At 39.3% G+C, this 21,338-nt stretch overlaps 1 protein-coding gene across 2 annotated transcripts in view; it reads left to right on the top strand.

Annotated features, from left to right (window-relative positions):
- Positions 1-21,338, top strand: part of ADAMTSL1 (ADAMTS like 1) — an 821,320-nt gene that overhangs the window by 505,785 nt on the left and 294,197 nt on the right. The gene's annotated exons all lie outside the window — the stretch shown is intronic.

The raw sequence follows: 21,338 nt of genomic DNA, 5'->3' as shown, positions 1-21,338 counted from the left end.
TAACCAAGACTCTGTATTTCCTCTCTGCCTTCTGAGTTTTTATATCTAGGTTTCAAGGGAAACCACTTGGGGTGTCATGAAATAAATATTAATCAAACTCAGATTTAACAAATTCACTCATTCAACAAATGCAATTCAGTGTCAACTATGTGAGGCACTACACTAGTACAAGGATAAATAACATGTGACCACTGTCTTAAAAAACATATGGTGATCTAGTAAGAGATGTAGAGAGGGAAGACAGGTAAGAACATGGCAAATGCTGTAAGAAAGGGATGGAGTTCTTTGCAGATTAAAAACAAAGAGAAGTACGGAGGGCCTTGAAGGGAAGGGTGATTTGAGGTAGGCCTAAGAGGGCTAGGAGGGCTGGCACTTGCCCAGATTGCATGGGAGGCGGTGACACCCAGTCCAAGTGGAGGAGACATAATGGGCAACTTTGGAGGTAGGAATATCTAAGCTGTCTTCTGAACATTGATTTGAGTAGATTGTGCTTAGCAGTATGGAAAAGAAGAATTGGAAGATATTTTGAGGTTACACAATGAACAGATTGAACGTTACACCTCCAAGTTTATATTAGTTCAGTGAACAGTGGGAGGGGGCGTCACTAGAGGTTTTGAATCAAGAGTATGACATTATAGTTTCACTTTAGGGAGTTTAATTGTGTAGTGATATGAGGGATACCTTGGAACAGGAAATAGGTGGGAAGCAAGAAGTGATGAGAGTTTAAACAGGAAGAAACAGCTACAAGAGAGATTGAAATTGAGATCACTCCATGCAACTTAAGCAATTAAAATTAGAGTGATGGGCTGAAGTGGAAATAAAGAAAACAGAGGCATGTGCATATGTAGAGTTCTTGCACATGCTGAGCCCACTGGTAGAGAAGCTCTTTCCTCATGCTAGTCTCAGCTCAAATGCCACCTCCTCAGACAGGTTTCCTGAACCATTTTATCTAATTTGGCTGTCCCACTGCTCAAACCCATCCCTCACAATAGTCTATGAATCACATTTTACTTTTCTTATAGCACCTACCTCTACCAAATTTATCTTATTTAATTACTCGTTTGTTTCCTGCTTTCCCAGTCTAAAATGTAAATGCCACAAGGATAGGAGCCTCGTTCATCTTTTCCTCTCCTGTGTCCCCAGCACCTAGAACGTATGACTTACATATCGCAAGCATACAGTGGATATTTGCCAAATGCAAAAAGAATACTCAGGCTTCTGGAAGAATGGGAAATGTCATTATCAAAAGTAGGAAAGTTGGGAGAAGAAAATTATAAATTCGATTTAGGGACACCATTGAGTTAGATGTGAAAGCTGGACTTGTACATGGTATGTCCCACTAGGCAATGGGAGTTGGATCTAAGGAAAGAGATGGAGCCTCAAACCATAGAAACACAAAGTAAGAAATACAGACTTTGAAGATTTGGTAGCAGTTTGTTTGGTAGAGGGCAGAGAATGATGAGAGAAAGGAACCTCAGAACTTTTGTGAATGTCTGTAGTCAGGTAGAAAGAGAACATAGTGCCAGGTAAGCCATCAAAGGCACCATGAGAAAAGTGAAGGAAGAAATCTAAGCCCTGACTGGTGTGGCGCAGTTTGTTGGAAGCCGCCCCATGCATCAAAAGGTTGCTGGTTTGATTCCCAGATGGGGCACGTGCCTGGGTTTCAGCTGGATCTCCGGTAGGGGGCGTGCAGGAGGCAGCCAGTCAGTGTTCAGCTTTCACATGGATGTTTCTCTTTCTCCCTCTCCCTTCCCCTCTCTCTAAAAATCAATAAAATATATTTTTTAAACTATATCTTTATTGATTTCAGAGAGAAGAAAGGAGAGGGAGGGAGAGAGAGAGAGAGAGATAGAAACATCAATGATGAGAGAGCCATTGATCGAGCCTACAACCCGGGCATGTGCCCTGACCGGGAATCGAACCCCAGTCACCTGGATCCTAGGTCAACGCTCAACTGCTGAGCCACGCCCGGCCAGGCTCAATAAAATATTTTTTTTAAAAAAGAAGAAATAAGAGAATTCCTGAAGATGTTCAGTGGGATAAATGTTGCCAAGAGGTTGAAGTATGAAAAAGGCCAGTGGGGGAGTAGTTTCTATAGTGTATTAGGAACGAAATCAAAATTGCAGGAAATGGAGTCTATGGGCATAAGCTAGTCTTATAAAGTGTTAACAGAAACATCTCATCATTTGCAGAATCACGAAAGGGTGGGTAGGTTATTGGTTTACCATGAGAGACTCTTGAGAGACGAGTTGATCTAGAGGGGGAGACTGACGATACGTGGAGGTAAGGGCATACTCGATGCCAAAAGGGACAGTGGATGAAAGAAGACGAGGAATCTTGATAGAGGAAAAGTACATGTATTTTAGAAAACAGACAAATTGAGAAAGAAAGGATGAGGGTATAGAAAGATTTCAGAAGAAAAGTTAAGACCGTGCATGAAGAACAGGCTCCAGCATCTCCGAGAAGTTTTCCGTCATCTGCTGAAAGTGAAGGAGGCGAGTTGGACTTGAGAAAGTGAGCGTAAAGGCCTAGAATAGCCACTGAGGAGACTGAGTGGAAGCCAGCAAAGCAAAATGCAAGACTTTTGGAGTAGCAGGGGTTAGAGAGCTTGATCTGACAGAGATTATGGTCAGCAGGGCGTAGGACATAGTCTGGCGTTTCCACACTGAAGCAGTAATAGATAAAATGCACATTGGAAGTGACCTGGAATTCAGATGAGATGAGAGAGACTAAAAGGAATGAAAAGTATACACTTTTAAATACTTGGCCTGGGTGAGTATAAGGAACTAGAAGGTGTATGATCATTGGAAATATGAGTCTTGTTCAATGGAAAATTTTGCCTATTTCATTTCTTTATTTCCATTTAGGACACTAGGTGCCAGATACCATAACTTATATCATTGCCTTTATCACACACACACACACACACAAACTCACAAGCACACGCAACCTTCACTCAACTGTGGACTGATTAAACAGACAAAATAGCTATAGGTTGTTGTTTTTTAATTTTTTAAAAATGGTATTGATCAAATGTAGTAATGTTATCAAAATCTTTTTTGATGGAAATATACTTTCGGGTTTAGTTTTCTTTAATCTCCCTTTTGTTGTAGTGATACCTTATATGTCAATTTTTAAAAAGACAAAACACCATGATGCTATTAAAGAATCTTCTTAGCTTATTCTTTTCTCTCTAGCTTTTAGAATAGTGGAAAGGGTCTAAACTGTCCTAAGTAGATGAATGCCTAAACCATCATGAGCAGATGTCTGCCCATCCTTTCCTTAAAGCTCTTCAGAAACAGCCCACAATTTCCTTGCTATCATTATGAGCATTTTCACGGACAGATGCAGGCTAAGACTCTGACCCAAAATGACTTAAAACCCATAGCATTGCACGAGCCAACTCTTTATAGCTTGTAGAATCCAACTGACACTGAGTTTTTTTGTGAGAACCTAGAGTATTCAAATAATTTGAAGCTTTTTTTTTTCTTTCTGGCTTTTGGCCATGATGGAAGCAACATTGCCAAAAAAACAAATAAAAAAATCTCATAAGAAAGGATCTTTTCATAATCACATTCCAATTTTTTTTCAAAATAAGAAATTCAGAAACATTCAGTTAAATTACTCTCTTTTCAGTTACTTGTTTTGGAAAAACTTGAGGGTCTCTTACTGGCTAAACCTCCAGGGCACTGCTTAATCCCTGGACAGCTTCCTGGGGCTCTTCTGAACCAAGTCTCTCCCAAAGATTCACACTTTTTCTATTCTTTGTAGAGTTGCTACATAGGACATTTCTTTGGGGTCTTGTTCCCCAAGGCCAAGGAGTAGAAAACATCTCCTCAGTTTCCCAATTTTTCTGGCTTGCCTGAAAAATTAGTTCATAAATTTTAAGGTTTTATTGTTAATTGCTCTACAGAGTGCATCAATATCAATAAGAGAGTTAAAGTTCCCATAATGTTTGCTTAGTTCTCATAGCCAGGATACCTTCTTAAACTATTTCTAGCTGGTCCAAGTAGACTATCTTCATCCTTAAGGACATAGTTCATCTAACCCTTCCCTATTTACACTCCCTGCATTTTTTCCCTCAGAAGGTTGCAGGGCTCTCTCTTTCTGGAAGGAAAGACTAAGGATACTGTTATGAGAAACAGTAGGTGTGAACTGGCAAGCAATCAAGTGAGTCATTTAGGGCTCAGAGATCTTCCCTGGGGCCCCTTAGAAAGGTCTCCTTAGGTCACATCATCATGTTTATTCAAATTAAATCTCTAATCTGAACCCCTTGATCTTAATTAGGCATTTTGAATTGACTTCTGAAGTGTTTAGACTAATGCTGTTACTCATAAACTGTTGTGTGTGATTTATTTGTCACTATCCTTAATCTTAACAAGATTTGAGATTTAGGAGACAATGACCACAATTAGCAACGTAATAGGCCAAGGTGCCTGTGGTAGCTGATGACGCTCTCAAGTTCTTTATTAAGATCTTATTGCTCCACTGCAAAACTTTACTGTTCTAAAAAATAACAACTGTAAGATTAAAATTGGGAAGCTGCATTTCTATATCTCTTCTAGAACTCCTAGGGAGGTGAGTGGGCAAGGGATTTCTGTCATCCAAGGAATGGCTGAAACAACTAAAAATGTTTTTAGCACCTGAAGACAAAACATCCTCCATTCAACTCCAGAAATAATTGAGCACAAGAATTGTTCTCGGTACCGGGATGCATTGGTGAGGAATACCAAGACTTAGTTTTCCCAAGCTCTTATTCTAATGGAGGAAACCAGATTGTGAACAAACATGAAAACACATTATACACACACACACACACACAAGTATATACACACACGCATACATATATATATGTAATATCAGGTAGTGGTCAGTGCTCTGCAGAATATTGGGTGATCGGTGGCTACTTCAAAATGGATGGCCTGGGAAGTCCATTTGTGGAGTGACATGTCAATGGCAGGAAGGAATCAGCTCTGTGAACATCAGAGGAAGAGCATTCCAGATAGGAGGAACAGCTAGTGCAAAGGCCCTGAACTGTGAAAGAAGTTGGTGTGTTCAAAGCCCAGTATGTCTAGTGTATATATAGTATGCAAACAGAAGAGAATTGGAAGATAATATGCAGCCGAAGGTAGACCGGAGCCGGATCATGCAGATGTCGTTGAGTTACAGTTTAAGTGCAAAGGGAGACTGCTGGAGAACTTTAAGGAGGGGAGAAGAGAGTTGGACTTATGATTACAAAAGACAGGTTTGGCTGCAGGGTCACTCTGGAGATGGGTAGCAAAGAAGGGAGTGGAAGCAGAAATGCCAGGTAGGCTATTGCAGTAATTCAGGTGTCAGTGGTTGCTCGGACTAGAGTGGCACTGGTGGGAAGATTTGAGATATATTTTAGAAGCAGAATGTCTTTTCCTAAGCCACCTTGCTTCATCCTCAGTTAGATACAATTCACTTTTATGGTCTCTAGCACTGTTACTATGGAATGTCTTGGGTGCAGCTTTCCAACAAAACCCAATGTCAGCTTCTGTATCGGTAGAGAGAATAGAATGATCCTGGGCAACCTTTAATTGGGGGGGCAGGGGGGCTCAGTTTATCATCCAGACAATGACAGGGTTGAACTGAATGATTTCAAAGGTCCCTTCCAGCTCTAAAATTCTGTAATTCTTCAAAAGTACTATGTCTAGGCTATACTGGATTTGGATCTGAATGCAGACCAATGGAGAGATCTATGATGGTTTAGCAATATTTGGTAAAAATATTTATGGCCAGGAATAGAGTGTGAGTGAAGAGAGCCAATGTGGACAATAGAAGTGAAGTTTTCGTCCTTGCTACAGACCTTGACCATCCATCTTAACCAGTAATTCTCATCATCGAGGTTGTAAAGGTTCATGGATTCATTGTGTCCGTCACATTGTTCTTAATGGTTGATAACAGGTAAATTCCCATTTGACCCATATGTCCATTTTTCTCGTAGGGCCTTAGTACAGCATAAAGTCAGGGCACGTTTCTGCTTTATGTCAGGAGTCAAATAGTAACACCTGGAAGGAATGAACATTCTGCGACAGGCCTTCCTTGGTCAGAATTTGAAAAAAAACAAAAACAAAACCCTGCTGGAGCAACATTCAGACCAGTGAAAATACCCCTGGAGTCTAGACAGATGCTGTAGTAAACACTAGCAACTGCCAGAGTCGGTCAGGGAGCCTGCACGCTGGGCCCTTTTCCAGCAGAAAGCTGCGTGTGAGATAGGAAGGAGGTTAGTGGTCCCATAACCAAGTCCTTATTCTGGTGGCTCAAAATAAGCCATTGTGCTACTTGTCAGGGCCGTTGATCTGTTCACTTGTTCGCTTCTTTTCTTCTTCATTTTTTCAGTTATTCAACCAACACTTACTGAGCACTCAATTCTTATTGTGCTTTCGGGATGTGGGGAGCTGTTCATATCCATAAAAGAACAGGGTGCTATTCTTCAGGGAAATCAGAGCCTAGTAGAGAAGACAAATACACATCACATAATTAATAAGAGGTGGTAAACACCAGCAGGATAAAGGCCAGTGCAAAGCCCCAAGAGGCTACATACAGAAGGACCGCGCTCGATTCTCTCAGCACAGCGCACCTGGTGCCTGACACCAAGTGTGTCCCGGGCAGCCCAGCAAACGCACACGGCAGCTGTGGGATATTTTAAACAGTCCAAGGAAACACAACAGCACTTGCATCTGTTGGACGCTATGCGAACTCCTGCATCACGCTGTGTTTCTTTCCATGACGTTGCTATGAAATTGGGTTTGCTTTGATAAAAAGCAAGTACTCTGAGAAAATTGATATGGGGCAGGAAGAGAGGGTGGCATTGTCCAATCTGATTTCACACTTTAACAAGTTGTGCCGTGCCCAACAGGTCCGCACATACCGGGAGTAAGTAAATGTGGTTATTTATTAATAAAATAAAATACTATTTTTCTTTCAAATTATATGTATTTTTCTTTCAAATTGCTGCTAAGTTGTTAGGACACAAATATCTATTAAGTTGTTGGGGCCTAACTAGTTGATGGATGGAACTGTTAGACTGAGGGGCACCAAGAGAAAAACTACTGAGACATCAAAGGGGCTGTGAACAGATGAAGTTTGGTAACCTCTATCACACGCTAAGCGTTCAACACATGTGACGAATGAAGGAACAACATCCTAAGTAAGGTGATGTTTGGGACAAGCCTTTCAAAATGATAGACATTTTTTTTCCAGGCTACATTGAGAGAATGTGTTATGAAAAGTAGAAGTGGAATTCAGTCCCCATTCTCCTGTGACCTACTACCAGGCACTTTTTCTAAACACGGGGGTAAAATTGTGACAGAAAGAGAAGGTCCTGTTCTCAAGAAGCTGATGTTCTAGCGGTAGAAGGCAAACAGTGAACAAATGAAGAAACGTGTGACAGTTTCAGGGAGTGGCGAATTCCGAGGGGAGCAAAGCGGGGCCCGGGGCAGGAAGGAGCACGGGGAGGCTGCTCCGTGTGGCGTGGGCAGCAATGCCCCTGAGGCCGCCGGGGCCCAGCGGGCGTGCGCGAGGGCTGGCCCGGCAGGCAGCCTGGCTTAGTTTAGGCCCTCAAGAAGGAAGTCTCCTAAGTGGGAAAAAGATTCTGAGGGAAAGATGTTGGTTTCTTCTTAATGGATGTTCAAAACCCCCCACCTCCTCAAGGGGGCTTTCTGAGGGCAGCCTGTTGGTTCTCCCTGCGGCTGATTGAACTCTGTCTCCACCAGTGGACCAAAGAGATGTCAGATCTGTCCCTGCTTCTCTCTGTATTGGCCCATCCAGCTGAATTTTCATTTTACTTTAATGTTCACTGAGAAAGAGAGTGCTCTCATTTTAACGCCTGGTAGGGCATGTCTTTTCCAAGTAACTTTATTATGACTTCATCCGCACTTTCATATACATTCATTCATGTAATAAAATTGGGGCCAGGCTCTCTCCTTTGGATTCCACGTGGCTTTTGCCTGAGAGGCCATCAAGACATGTGGGTGGGAGGCAGAGTGATTTAAAGGGCATACTCTTCATTTCCAGTCCTGGACACTGAGGACTGAAAGCAGTATTGCCAGGACTGCCACTTAGTAATTATGTGTTTTTAAACAAAATTCATTAACCTCTCTCAAGTTCAGCTTTCTTACCTGTAAAAGTACCCTTCTTATACATATATATACACAAAGAATGTTTGTTAATTCAGTATCTATGATAGTTTAAAAATTAGAAACAAATAGAAGGGGGCTGGTTAAATACATTGTAGTCTGTCCATACCATGGAGCACTCTACAATCATTAAAAAGAATAAGAGATGCCTGGCTGGTGTGGCCCAGTGGTTGAGCGTCGACCTCTGAACCAGGAGGTCGTGGTTTGATTCCCGGTCAGGGCACATGCCCAGGTTGCAGGCTCGATCCCCAGTAGGGGCCATACAGGAGTCAGCTGATCAATGACTCTCTCATTTGATGTTTCTGTCTCACTCTCCCTCTCCTTTTCTCTCTCTGAAATCAATAAAAACATATTTTTAAAAAAATAATAAGGGATCTATATGTATAACTTGTGAAGTTCTTCCAAGACATATTAAGTATGTAAAAGAGAGCAGATTATAGAGTAATATCTTTAATATGATCTCAGTCACTTTTAAAAAAAATCCTTAAAAAGAAGTATGTCTGGCTGTGTGACATATCACAAGTCCTGAAGGACACACAGCAAACTGATCACAGTGACTTTGTGTGTATATAAGTCATTGAATAGTATTTTTTTTAATTGAAAATACAACCTCTCAGGGTTTTTATGAGGATATGTGTGTGTGTGTGTGTGTGTGTGTGTGTGTGTGTGTGTGTGTAATCAGCCTGGTGCCTGGCTCAGTTCCTTTCTTCATCTTTCCCCTTTTTATGGCAAAATATTCTTTCCAAGAGAATACACTATTTAAAAGAAAAAGTAGAAGTTAGATAACTCCATTTCTGAAGGTCAGCCTTACTGTGTGGCATCGTGAGGCACCTCTCCTGACTATTTTGCCAAATAACAGGTTGCAGTTATTCTGGAACAAGAACATTAGACCTCATCTCTGGCTGAAGTGCAGGTTTCCAATGACCCTTCCTCGGGAAAAACAGACTTTCTACACAATGCCCAGTCCTTAGGTCTCTGGCAGCTCTAAAGCTTGACTGTACTTTGGCCAGACAAATCCTTGGTCAGAGTGGCTGTATATTCTCATAAACATGTCCCAGGGGACCAATAAATGTCCCCCATTGCGAGTCTAACTTACCACAAATCCAGAGCGAATGTAGAATGGCAGCTTAACCACTTGTAGGGCTTTGTGGTTGGTGTGAGCGTGTTTTTCCCTTTCAGCTTTGAGAAGAATTGCTGTTGCTGAAACAAAAGGATGTGCTTTAGGGAGCACATTTTCAAAAACATCCCACTCTCCCTGACTTGGGCCACAGTTCTTTTTATCCATGCTGAAATTAGATAACAAAGGAAAATAATTTTTAGGAAGTAGGAAATGATAAATGACTTTTATTGTTTCTCTAAGGGCAGAGTTCCTCTCCAACCTATGATAGCACTAATGCTCACTAAGCTTTAGGCATCTCGCAAATGAATTTATCCCTAAATGCAAGTACACAGCATGCCATGTGGATAACTGGAGGTTGGTTTTGGTTCAAAATCCATTATTTCCTTTTTAATAGTTAAACACTGAGCATTCAGAATAATGGTTGAAAATATCTCCAGCAATTATTCTGGGAAAACAAAAACCCTCATATTTTATGACTAACTGTTTTATCATTTGTGGCATAAAGAAATAAACATTTTTTTAATGATTCACAGATTCCTTCATTTGGTGGATCTGGTGGATATAGAGCTCTCGGCAGTGCTGGCTGCCAGGCAGCTGGCCAAGTTTTTGGGTTTCGCCTCCCCAGTGGGTTGGGCCCTTCTGCTTTTCGTCTCCCCTAGGCCTTCTGACTGCTGCACACATTTCTTTTTTTTAATGCTTTTTCTGACATGTCTTTATCAGACCCCTCCTAAGCCTCTCCACTTTTCCTTTCTTCTTAATGTGTTCTCAATTTCTCATCCTGGGCCTCAACTCTTGACTCTCTTAGAGTGGCATGCTGTGAACATGACTGTGGGAAGGACACAGGCCTGCCAGGTCTGCTACACGCTCCCTCTGTGGTTGGGCGAGTGCTCTGACTTCTCATAGCCTCAGTTGCCTCGACCATGAAGTGGGAGTATGAGTAATACTCACTTTACAGCGCTCCTTTACAGAATCAGTGCAGTCGTGCAAACATGTGGGGACACTTAGTACGTTTCCGTTCCTCTTCCACCTCACTTTGGGAAAGGTAAGCAAATGATGGTCTTCTGGAAGAGCCAACTTCCCCCGCTAAGGACAATTTTTCCATGTCCATTACTCAAAGTAATATGGAGAACTCCAAATTGTTAGGTAAGATAGAAAAGGAGATATATTGATGCAACTGACATGTGCTCATTGGCATCTTTCTGGTATATTTAAAAGGCCACAAGGGGATTCCCCCCCCCCCCAAACCGGCATCACCCCATGGAGATGTCAGAGGGAATTGTGGCAACCTTGGTAACTGGCCGTTGAGTGATGTGAGCTGGCCTCCCTGAACTGGAGAGTCACGTGGGCCCGTTCACACGTGTGATGTTGACTGGTAAGAAATCAAACGCCCCCACACAACAGCTATGTTCTCTCCTTCTGGGCTGATAGCTAATGTCCAGCAACTGCTTTCCTAAGGCTGTTAGTATGAGCAGGACTGTCCACTTGGTCAGCCCAGAATTGGTTTCCTTCACTGTTGTATGATCCTTGCTGTATTGAAACTCTGGCCGTGGGCGGGTGGCTCATTTGGTTAGAGCATCATCCCTATATGCTAAGGTTGGGAGCTTGATCCCCGGTCAGGCGCATGTAAGAATCAACCAATGAATGCATAAATAAGTGGAACAACAAATCTATGTTTATTTCTCTCTCTCCCCCATACGAAAATAAATTTTAAAAAAATAAAATAAAATACAAAAAAATATGAAACTCTGAAGAAAAAGTTCAGCTAAACCTTTAGTGAGTGTGTGTCTTGTTATTAATGGCACAGTACTGGCTTGATAGGTTTTTGAAGAAAAAAAATATTTCATCATTTGAACTGATGACCAGGATTAAGGATGAATCTATCATTTTCTAGAGTGTTGGGATTTATTAGATTGAGAAAAGCTGAGATAAGCCCCATCTCCCAGCTACCTTAGGCAAACAGCTTTGACCTCTATGTGCCACAATCCTCCTTATTGAAAATGACTAGAACACTGGTCATATACCTCAAAGGGGTCCTGGCAAAGTCATGGACTTATAGAATATTAGCATTAGAAAGGAACTAGTATATTTTGGGTATTTGTCATTTACCAGGCATGGTGCTAATGACTTTTCAGTCCATAATTCATTTAATTCTTATAACCACCTCAAAAAGTGAATATTACCCTGATTTTATCGATAAAGAAATCTGTACATTTAGAGAGATGCATACTCTATCTAGGTCACACAGCGCTAAGGAGTGGTGTTGCTAGGCTTGTATGATACCCAACCAAAGCTCTGTTCACTTCTCCATAACACAAGAGGGTGTATAGATGATCTAAACTAACCCGTTTAGCAAAAACAAATGGAGATACAAAAAGTTTAAGTGTCAAACATCTTTACAATATATGCTATTTTTTTATTTGTTTAAATTTTTTATTGATTTTATAATTTTTATTTATTGATTGATTTCAGACAGAGAGAGAGACATCGATTTGTTGTTCCACCATTTATGCATTCATCGGTCCATTCTTGTATGTGCCCTGACCGAACCTGCAACCTCGTCTTATGGGGTCGATGCTCTAACCAACTGAGCTACCTGGCCAGGGCAACGTATACTTTTTTAAAGGAAAGAGATACAGGTATTCAAATGAGTTTACTATAGCAATTATAATCCTTCAAGGCTAGAAGTACATGAACTGCTGAGAATTTTAATTGTGCAAATTAAATACCTCAGAAAAGGCAAATCCAAGGATCCTTACTGGAAACATTCCCTCCCCTTTGTGTTTCTTTACCTGTCACAAGGATATAAATTTATTGAGTCAATAGTCCTCAAAAGCTACTTTCCCAAGTCCTAGTTTCTGAATTGCATAAGATGTATGCTGGCCTCTGGTGACCTAGATAGAAGCTCGAAGGAGGGATCTGACAGTGACTCCAAAAGAAATTACTGCTGCTGATCTTCCCTTGGCAGAGTGCCCCTTGGAATGAAACCCAACCAGCTGCCATGCATAGGTTGCTAACGTGAAAATACTTGTCTATGCTCAGCCTCATTTCCATGAAACTAAAAATAATAAGCAGCGTCGAATCGTCCAATTAACACCAAGATGTGTTGAAATTCAGCAACGTTAAGTTCTATGTTTTCCCCTCTGAGAATCACTCATAGACCTTTGCACTGAGGCCTATGAGCTCCGGCCGTTATTTGAGTAGTTAACTCACTTTTGTGTCGTATTGTACTTCTAAGAACTGTGTTCTTCGTGTATCTCTTTTCATTTTAAACATTCTCATCTTTCTCAGAGAAGATTATAAAATTTAAAGAGGTTATCTTTGAGGTTGGGAGATATTTTTCTTTATAATTTTACTATGAGCAGAGCTACACATGACTCAGTAAATTTAGTTTGGGTTTCAAATTCAGTTTAGAGTTTCGAGTGAAATATGGTCCTTACAGGAAGAAGGGCAACGGAATATTGTTTAGGTTGCTTTTCCTTAGAATCTTCATTTAACAAATATGCTTCAAAGCCCATTCGGCACCAGTATCATATAATGTGCCTCATACTTTTCCCAAGCAATGGATTCAATGCGTTCGTTCCTTTCCCAGACAGAAGTTTTTACATGACACATCGTGACATTCCCTGTCATTTATAACTTGTTGATGTTTCCCTTTCTTCCTTTAAAATGTTGCTGGGAATTATTTACTTTGAATTTTTATAGACATTAAAAGTAACTTAGACAAACCTCCCAATCTTTATAGGACTTAGTTTGAAAAAACAATTTTCAAAGGACTTTCTGTGGAGCCACCTGGACATCGCGCTGGGTGAAGACCACTAAGCAGCCCGGCCAAGCACAGCACCACTGTGTCCTCCGGGCCAGATCTGAGTTTATCCACTTTGCTAATTAGCATCCATGTGACAGTATTGGGAGGAGAAAGAGTTCTGCAATGAAAATTTTTTTAAAAAGAGTTTGAAAAACCCTGCTTTATCTTATCCCTCCTAAAAGGTCTTCTAGTTTTCTGCCTGATCATTTCTAGGGAAGGAAATTCTCCATCTTATATATATTTTTATACAATGCTAATTGCTGGGAGGATGTTTCTTGGAATAAACTGATACGTCCTTTCCCATTACTGTTAAATTTAATTAGACAGGTAGTTATTGACTGTGTAGGGCATTGTGTTCAGAGCAAATAAAAATGAAAAGACTTGTATAAGACAGTTTCTACTCTCACGTGTTCTGAAATTGAAGGCAGCAAAACAAGAAAGAAAAAATACAGATATTTCTAATCCAATGCAGAATAAGATAAGCTGTGAAAGAAAAGCATAAAGAAAGAGCTAAGAGGACTTTGAATCAATCTGTGATTCCCTCTATTTTTAAATAAGCGGCAATGCCAGATAAAATATAAAATGATAAAAATCAATGATATAGCCAAGTTCCAAAGCAAGATTAAAATGTCCATGGACCAAAAAATGGAGCATAAATGCAAGAGGGTGAGCAGGGCAGATATCGCAGGCTTTTTGGGTCCATGACTGGAAGGAAGCAGAGATGACGGCAGCTCAGCTCCTCTGGGATAACCAGCGCTAAGCTCGGGCGCCTAAGCCAGGGAGAGAACTCATGTGGGGAGCGTGGATGGGGCTCTCTGTGAGGAGGGAAGCTGACGGTGGTGGTGGTTTTAACAATGACCTTTACTTGGGATGGAGCTTTATCTGAAACAGTGAGTCTAGAGAGGCTGGTGGGCATAGGAAGCACATTATGAACCAATGGACTTGCAGTGTCTTCATTATGAATTAAAACCCGAAATTCCGGTATAGTGATCTGATTCGGAACTGGGAGCTGTGTGAACCACGTGGAGATCACCACAAAACGATCAGGTGACAGACCTGTAAATGGCAAGAGTAGGCTGGATGGCCCAGGTGGGCCTAACCTAATCATGCGATGCCTTCAAAGCAGAGAACTTTCTGCAGCTGGAGGCAGGAAAGACGCGGTAGAAGAGTTAGACTCTGAGCACAAGAGGAGTGTCGTGCACTGTTACTGGGTCTGGGATGGAAGGGGCCCTGGGCAAGGACCCAAGGGGCCTCTAGGGGCATGGTGATCTCCAGCTGACAGCCGACAAGGAAAGAGGGACATTGTCCTCCAACCCCAAAGAACTGAGTTTGACCAACAACCCACATGAGCTTGGAAGTGGATTCATGTCCCGACTCCAGAAAGTAACCTAGCCCTCCAACTCCTTGGGTTTGGTGGGCCTTGTGAAGGAAGCTCTAAGCAAAGGCCCCGGTTGAGCCAGAGTGCACCTGGACTTTCTGTCTTACAGGATTGTGAGGTAATCAATTTAGCAACTAAGTTTATTTGCCAAGGCAGCAATAGAAAACAAATAGTGAGTAAACCAACTGTTGGCCATAACTTCGTTTTTATTTAATGTATGTTATATTAACAGCATGTCAATGTTCAGAATGTGTTAAGACCCATGTTGTATCTAAGAAGAGGAGAGATTATAAAGTTAGATTTTTAGAAAATTTAAAACATGTATTTAAAATTTAAAGTATCCGTTAAAAGAATAAAAATACAGCCTATAGCCTCCCAACTAGCAGAGGAAATTCTAGAAAGTAAAGACAATCTTACCAATTTACTAGGAGTTAGAGAAAAAAGAAATAGGATAGTAAACAGAAAATACAAAACAGTGTGATCAGACTTTACAAGATAATGCCAAAGTTTTCTACAGTGATGGTTTCAGTTAACACTTCCGCCAGCATTATCCCGGCCCTCTTTGCTCTGTGTCCTTGCCAGTGCTTGATGGTATATGACTTTTTAATTTTTGTCTGATCTTGTCAGTGCCCTTCTTTAATATACCCAACTTGGTCATATATATTGTATTTTTTGCATACATCTGGTTTTGGTTTGCTAGTATTTTGTTTAGGACTCTTGCATCTGTGTTGATGAGTAATTTTCTTTCTTATACGATCTTTATCTGGTTTTGATAGAATGACTTGAGCAGTGTGTTCCCTTTTTTCTAGTCTTTGTAAGAGTTTATTGTAGATTGGTATTATTTAGTGGACTTTGCTTATGAAATCATAAGCAAGCCTTTTTTCTTCATGGAAAGATTTTTAATTACTCATTGAGGTTTTTAAAGGGCTATATCTACAAAGTATAGCTTAGTGGACAAGAGAATGAACTCTGGATCCACACTATCTAGGTTCAACCTCAACTTTGACTTAATAGCTGTGTGAAAGTCGTTTAACCTCACAATGCATCAGTTTTCTCATCTGTAAAATGGAACACATAGGGTCTTTGTATTAAATTAGTTGATGTATGTAAACTATGTAGGACAGTGCCTAGTACGTAATAAAGTCTATGTACATATTTACTTTCATTGTTGTTGCTTCTGTTTCTTCTTGAATAGCTTTTTCTAACACTGTTTTCAAATTTATTGTCTTAAAGTTGCTCATACTTTTTTGGTACTATCTTTTTAACTCTTGCTATAACCTGCAATTGTCTCCCCCTTTGCATCACTAGTAGTGTTGTTTTTTGGGGGGGGATTTCTTTTTTTAATATTATAATTCAATAAAGTTTATCAGAAGTTTATTTTAATAGTATTTTCAAGTAACCAACCTTTGGCTTTGTTGAGTCTGTGGTTTCTGTATTTTCTCTTTCATTGATATTTGTATTATTTTCTTTCATCTACTTTCTTTGAATTTATTTAATTGTACTTTTTCTAATTTCATAGGTTTGATGCCTACGGTACTAAGTTTAGTCTTTTTTCTTTGTACATGTAAATGTTCAACTAAGTACACTTTTGCTTGATTCCCACAGTGTGATAGAGAATCTTTATCATCATTTAGTTCTAAGTATTCTAAAATTTTCATTATATTTTCAAGTCATAAGTTATTTAGAAGTCTGTTTATTAACATCAAAACATGGTGATTTTTCAGTGACTTCTTTATTAACCTCTCTAACAATTGCATTGTGACTTCTTAAAAATGGACTTTTGACTCTACTTCTTTGAAGTTGTTGCCACTTGCTTAGTGCCCTAACATCCATGTGTTCTGGGAGAGAGCAGAGTGTAGAAAGCATTTAAAGTGTGTTTTCTAAACATCCTACTTCTTCAATGATTTGTTTAACCTGCCTGAGAAAAGCATTTTAAAATGTACTTTATTGGTGAATTTGCCAATTTTACTTTGTGATCTGTTTGAACTATTTGAACCTGCCTAATTAGATAGATATACATTTTAAAATAGGTTTGTTTTGTTTTTTATCTTCCTGGGGAATTTAACCTTTATTTATAATGTAGTGACAATCTTTGTCAGTAGCTTTTTGCCTTAAAATCTGTTTATCTGATATTAATATAATCCACCTTTCACTTGGTTCGATTTGTTGTATACATCTTTTTTGTTATTTTCAACCTTTATCTTTAAGTTTATGAATATCTAATACAAACTTTTTTTAAATTGCTGACAATCTTGGCTTTCCTCACCCTAGTTGCATACACTGTGATTAATGATAAAACTGGATTTATTCCTATCATCTTATTTTGTGACCTATATTTGTCCTGTTTTCCCAGTGTTTTTCCCCCCTTTCTTGTCTTCTTTGAACTATTGAGGCTCTTATTTTCATATTATACTTTTTCCTCTCCTGGTTTTAAAGTTATACATCTATTTCTATTATTTTACTGTTTACTTTAAATTTTAATGTGCATACTTAAAGACTATAGTTAAGTAGTATCTATACTTGCCTATTAAACAATTCAAGCCTCTTATAACACTTTGATTCTGATTAGCCTCCTCCAGACATAAGTGCTTTTGTTGTCAAGTGTTTTAGCTTTATTTTTATTAAAGCCACAGATTAGATATTTTATATAGTCAATGCTTTATATAGTCAGATCATCTTTATTAATGCCACAGATTGGTAACTTCTATGGTCATTGTTTATTTAGAGATATCTGAAAATATCACTTTGACCTTTATTCTCTCTTAAATCATAGATCTTCAAGGTACATTTTTTCTTTACATGGAATACATCCTTCAGATGTTATTTTAGAGAGGATTCAATAGAAATACATTCTCTCGGTTGCTTATGCTCATAAAATATCTGTATTTGGTTCTCTTAAAAGTTAGTTTTACTGTGAAAGAAAATGTAGGGTGACAGTTACCTTCTCTCAACACTTTAAAGATAAATGTCCATTGACTTCTAATTTCTATCATTGCTGTTGAGAAGTCAGCCGTCATTCTAATTGTTCTTTGTTTTTCTTTTATGATTTTATCTTTGTCGTTGACATTCTACTGTTAATCTGTATAGGAACAGATCACTTATTTATCCTATTTGATTTTCATTTGACTTTCTGACTCTATGGATTTGTATTTTTAATTATTTTTGGAAAATTAACTTCCTCTATAGAATTCATATTTTTATGCTATTCTTCATATTTTTTATCCCTTTGTCTCTGCTATATTTTAAATAATTTATTCAGTGCCCTCGCTGGTTTGGCTCACTGGTTAGAGTGTCGGCTTTCAGACTGAAGGGTCCCAGCTTCGATTTTGGCCGAGGGAACGTACCTCAGTTTCAGGCTTGATCCCCAGACCCGGCCGGGGAGCATGCAGAAGGCAACCAATCGATGTGTCTCTCTCACGTCAATGTTTCTCTCTCTAAAAAACAATGGAAAAAATATCCTTGAGTGAGGATTAAAAAATTAAATAAAGAAAAAGAATTTATTAAACTCTTTCTTCCATTTAACAATTTGTCTCTCCCACTGTGTCTAATATGCTTATTATTCCACCTATTAGTTTCTAAAGACATTTATATTTGTATTTAAGTTCTATTTGGTTGTTTTAAAAATACACCTGATTGCACCTGTTTTCTTATTACACATCCAACAACCTTTTTAAAAAGTTACTTAAATACATTAATATTCTTATTTTATTTTCTCTGTCTGATAATTTTAATATATGGATTTTGTTTAGGTCTGCTTTTGTTTTTTGCTTTCTCTTTTTCATGCTACCTTTTTTCCTCATATGTTTCATGATATTTCCATGTACTTTTATGATTGCTGGAATTTAAGAGAGAGTTTCTTGTATCCTGTATTTACATGTTACTTTCTGGGAGAATTTTTGCTTTTGAGGAAGATTATGTTGATCAGTACTAATCAAGACCATTTTAAACTAGATTTTCTATTGTTATATTGTGTAAATTGTATCCCAAAGTCTTGTGATTCCTGTTAAGAATTCTGAAGGAGATTTTTTTCTCCCATCCTCCACCCATAGCCAAACTGAGACAGGCACATTTCCTTGTTATTTCTCTCTGTGAAGCAGAATGGTTATTTTGTTGATATCTTCTTATTTTATCTTTTAAATTAACTCAATTTTCTAATAGCAGCTTTAGATTCACAGCAAAATTGAGCAGAAAGCACAGAGATTTCTCATGTGCCCCCTGCCACCACATGCACATACTCTCCCATACTTGACCTCTCCCACCAAAGCGGACATTTATTACAATCAGTGAGCTTACATTGACATACCATTATCACCTAAAGTTCATAGTTCCTGTTAGGGTTCACTGTTGGTGTTTTATATTCCTTAGGTTTGGACAAATGTATAATGACATGTATCTACCACTGTGGTATCATACATAATACGATAGTTCCACTGCCGTAAAAATCCTCTGTGCTCCACCTATTCATTCCTCCCACCTTTATACCCAGAACCACTAATCTTTTTACTGGCTCTATGTTCTGGCCTTTTTCACTAGCTAAGTGTTTTTTTCTCTCCCTGGTTTACTCTTTCTCTGAGGGTTTGCTTTAGGGTTTGGAAATTGTGAAGGGATCTTAATCCTTGCCCCAAACTTACAATTTATAGACTTACTTTCTTATTCCCTGACCGTATAGGCTGTTAAAATGGAAAGCTCTACACCACCAAGAACCAGCGGATCCCTTTAGGATGTCCATCAATTTCCTTTCTGGAATCATGGCTTTCCCCTTGTTCTTGTCTCTGAGAGAGCTTTCTTGCCAGCTCAGCTGTGCATGTAACAATTTAAAAAAAAATTTTTTTTTTAATTCAATGTAGTATTTTTAGGTATTCTAGTGGGAATCTTTTTCAAAGTATATCTCATCCTACATATTGTTGCATATGAATGTCCCTTAATTTAATCCTTAACAGATATTCATTTAGCATCAGTTTTGTGCCAGACTTGTTCATGACACTAAGATGTTCATATTTTCCTTGTTTTGGAGAAAACACAAAAACCAACAATACTATACAGCGTAAGTCCAAGGATGAAGGTATATACAGGGTGCTATGGAATCTGAAGGGAGTTGCCTCACACAGGTTGAAGATAGGGAGTTGTCTTTACTACTTTGTCCAGATTCAACCTTACAGGGACACAAAATAGGAAGGGAGGTCACCTCTCTTCAAAAATTACCCTCCAGTTTTAAATTGCCTTCCTTTCTTCCTGTAATCCTATCATTAGAATGATATAGCCTCAATACCTGTCTTCCCCCTTTAAATTGTAAGCATCATGAAGGCAGGGAGTATATCCGATTCTGCACTATAGCCTAGTGTTTGGCAAGTGTGTCTCTCTGTTTTTGAACATATATAATTAAAGGTTAATGGGAGTGATTAAGTAGAAAGCATTGTTAGTCATTCAAACCTTGTTCTGGATAAGCTGAATCACTTTGCTTTCCTCTTTACTCTCACCCAGTGCAGCCCACAGAAGGAAATGGAGGTTTTATGGGAAAAAGAAAGGACCATCAACTTTGGAGCAAAGTGCTCTTCAGGATGAGGCTGGTGCTCAGACGTCCTGCTTTAAGTTTCAGAGGACAACCTGAAAACACTGGGCTTTAGGGGTCAGAAAATATATTTCTCTAATTCTTTTTTGGTTTCTTAAAATATGTCCATGGTCCAAAATCAACAAACTAAGAAGTATGAGCACATATGAACTAGGTTGAGTGTTGTCATCCATTAAACTTATAACCCAGTAAATTTGGCACATGATCTTGTTTGATTAGACTCATATGTTAAGACATTCATATAAGTCACTTTAATTAAAATTATGTTCAAACAACTAAATAAAATAGTTCTAGAGGCAGCAAGGCAGTGGGAAAGACAAAACAAGATGAAACAAGTACAGTCTCAGATTCCTCTGGAGCCCCTAGAGCTGTGTAACTACAACTCGCCCCTCTGTGATGTTGGTAATAATAGTAATACCTAACATTTATTGAGTGTTTACTATGTGCCAACACTGATTTAAACACTTTACTTATATTATCTCATATCCCATTTGTCCACAGAGCCACCCTATGACAATACCAGCCACCTTTAGGTCAGAATGACTACTGAGGCCCTAGAGTGGCCTAATTGTGATTTTAGGAGTTGACATCTTTCGCTGTGTTCTTAAGGTGGTGCCCAGCAGTCCAATTTATGGCTGTCAATTAAAAGCTTGTGAGAGAAACATTAAAGGAGCAGTTATGGACCCATCCACCTGTGCAGGGTAAGGAGGAGGTTAGAGACTTGGAAAGAGAAAGCAGAGGTATGATTAGGGACACCATGTAGGTCGTACACCCCTAGGAAAGGAGAAAGGGAGAAAGGGAGGAAATTTACAAAGGGAACTAGGAAAAGGTAGCAAATAATTTCTAGGTCCCACTCAACCAGAGTGCCCTGAATGAAAGGAAGGTGGGCTCCTTTCTCTGGTTATAAGGGAAGCTTTTACTTTTCCCTCCAACAGACCTATGGAGCATCTCCCTTCCTCCCAGGTCTACTGCCTGAAACCACTGGAGAAGAAATTCCCTCCGATACATCTTTGTTTTATACTTGCTGCTTTGTTCTGGTTCCATGGCTGTCAGATTTTTCTAAACTAATCTGGTTTTCAACTATTCTTCTGAGGTTGCCGTAAGTGTCCTCTAATTTATGAAGCATGAGTTCTAATGTTTGGTTTGGAAAATATCATCCCCCGTGCCATGATGAAGCTTTCAGAAACCTGAGGATACTTTTTTATACAGGGTCAGTTTATGTAGTATTAACCATGAAGCTGGTTGTTGGAATAGGAATTCTGATCTAGAAGTTGAAAAAACGAGGTAAGGAAGAGAGACAGCCA

The sequence above is a fragment of the Miniopterus natalensis genome, chromosome 12 (assembly GCF_054644295.1).
Source record: "Miniopterus natalensis isolate mMinNat1 chromosome 12, mMinNat1.hap1, whole genome shotgun sequence".
Lineage (NCBI taxonomy): Eukaryota > Metazoa > Chordata > Mammalia > Chiroptera > Miniopteridae > Miniopterus > Miniopterus natalensis.
The sequence above is the reverse complement of the archived record's forward strand: the minus strand, read 5'-3'. Positions and strand labels throughout refer to the sequence as shown.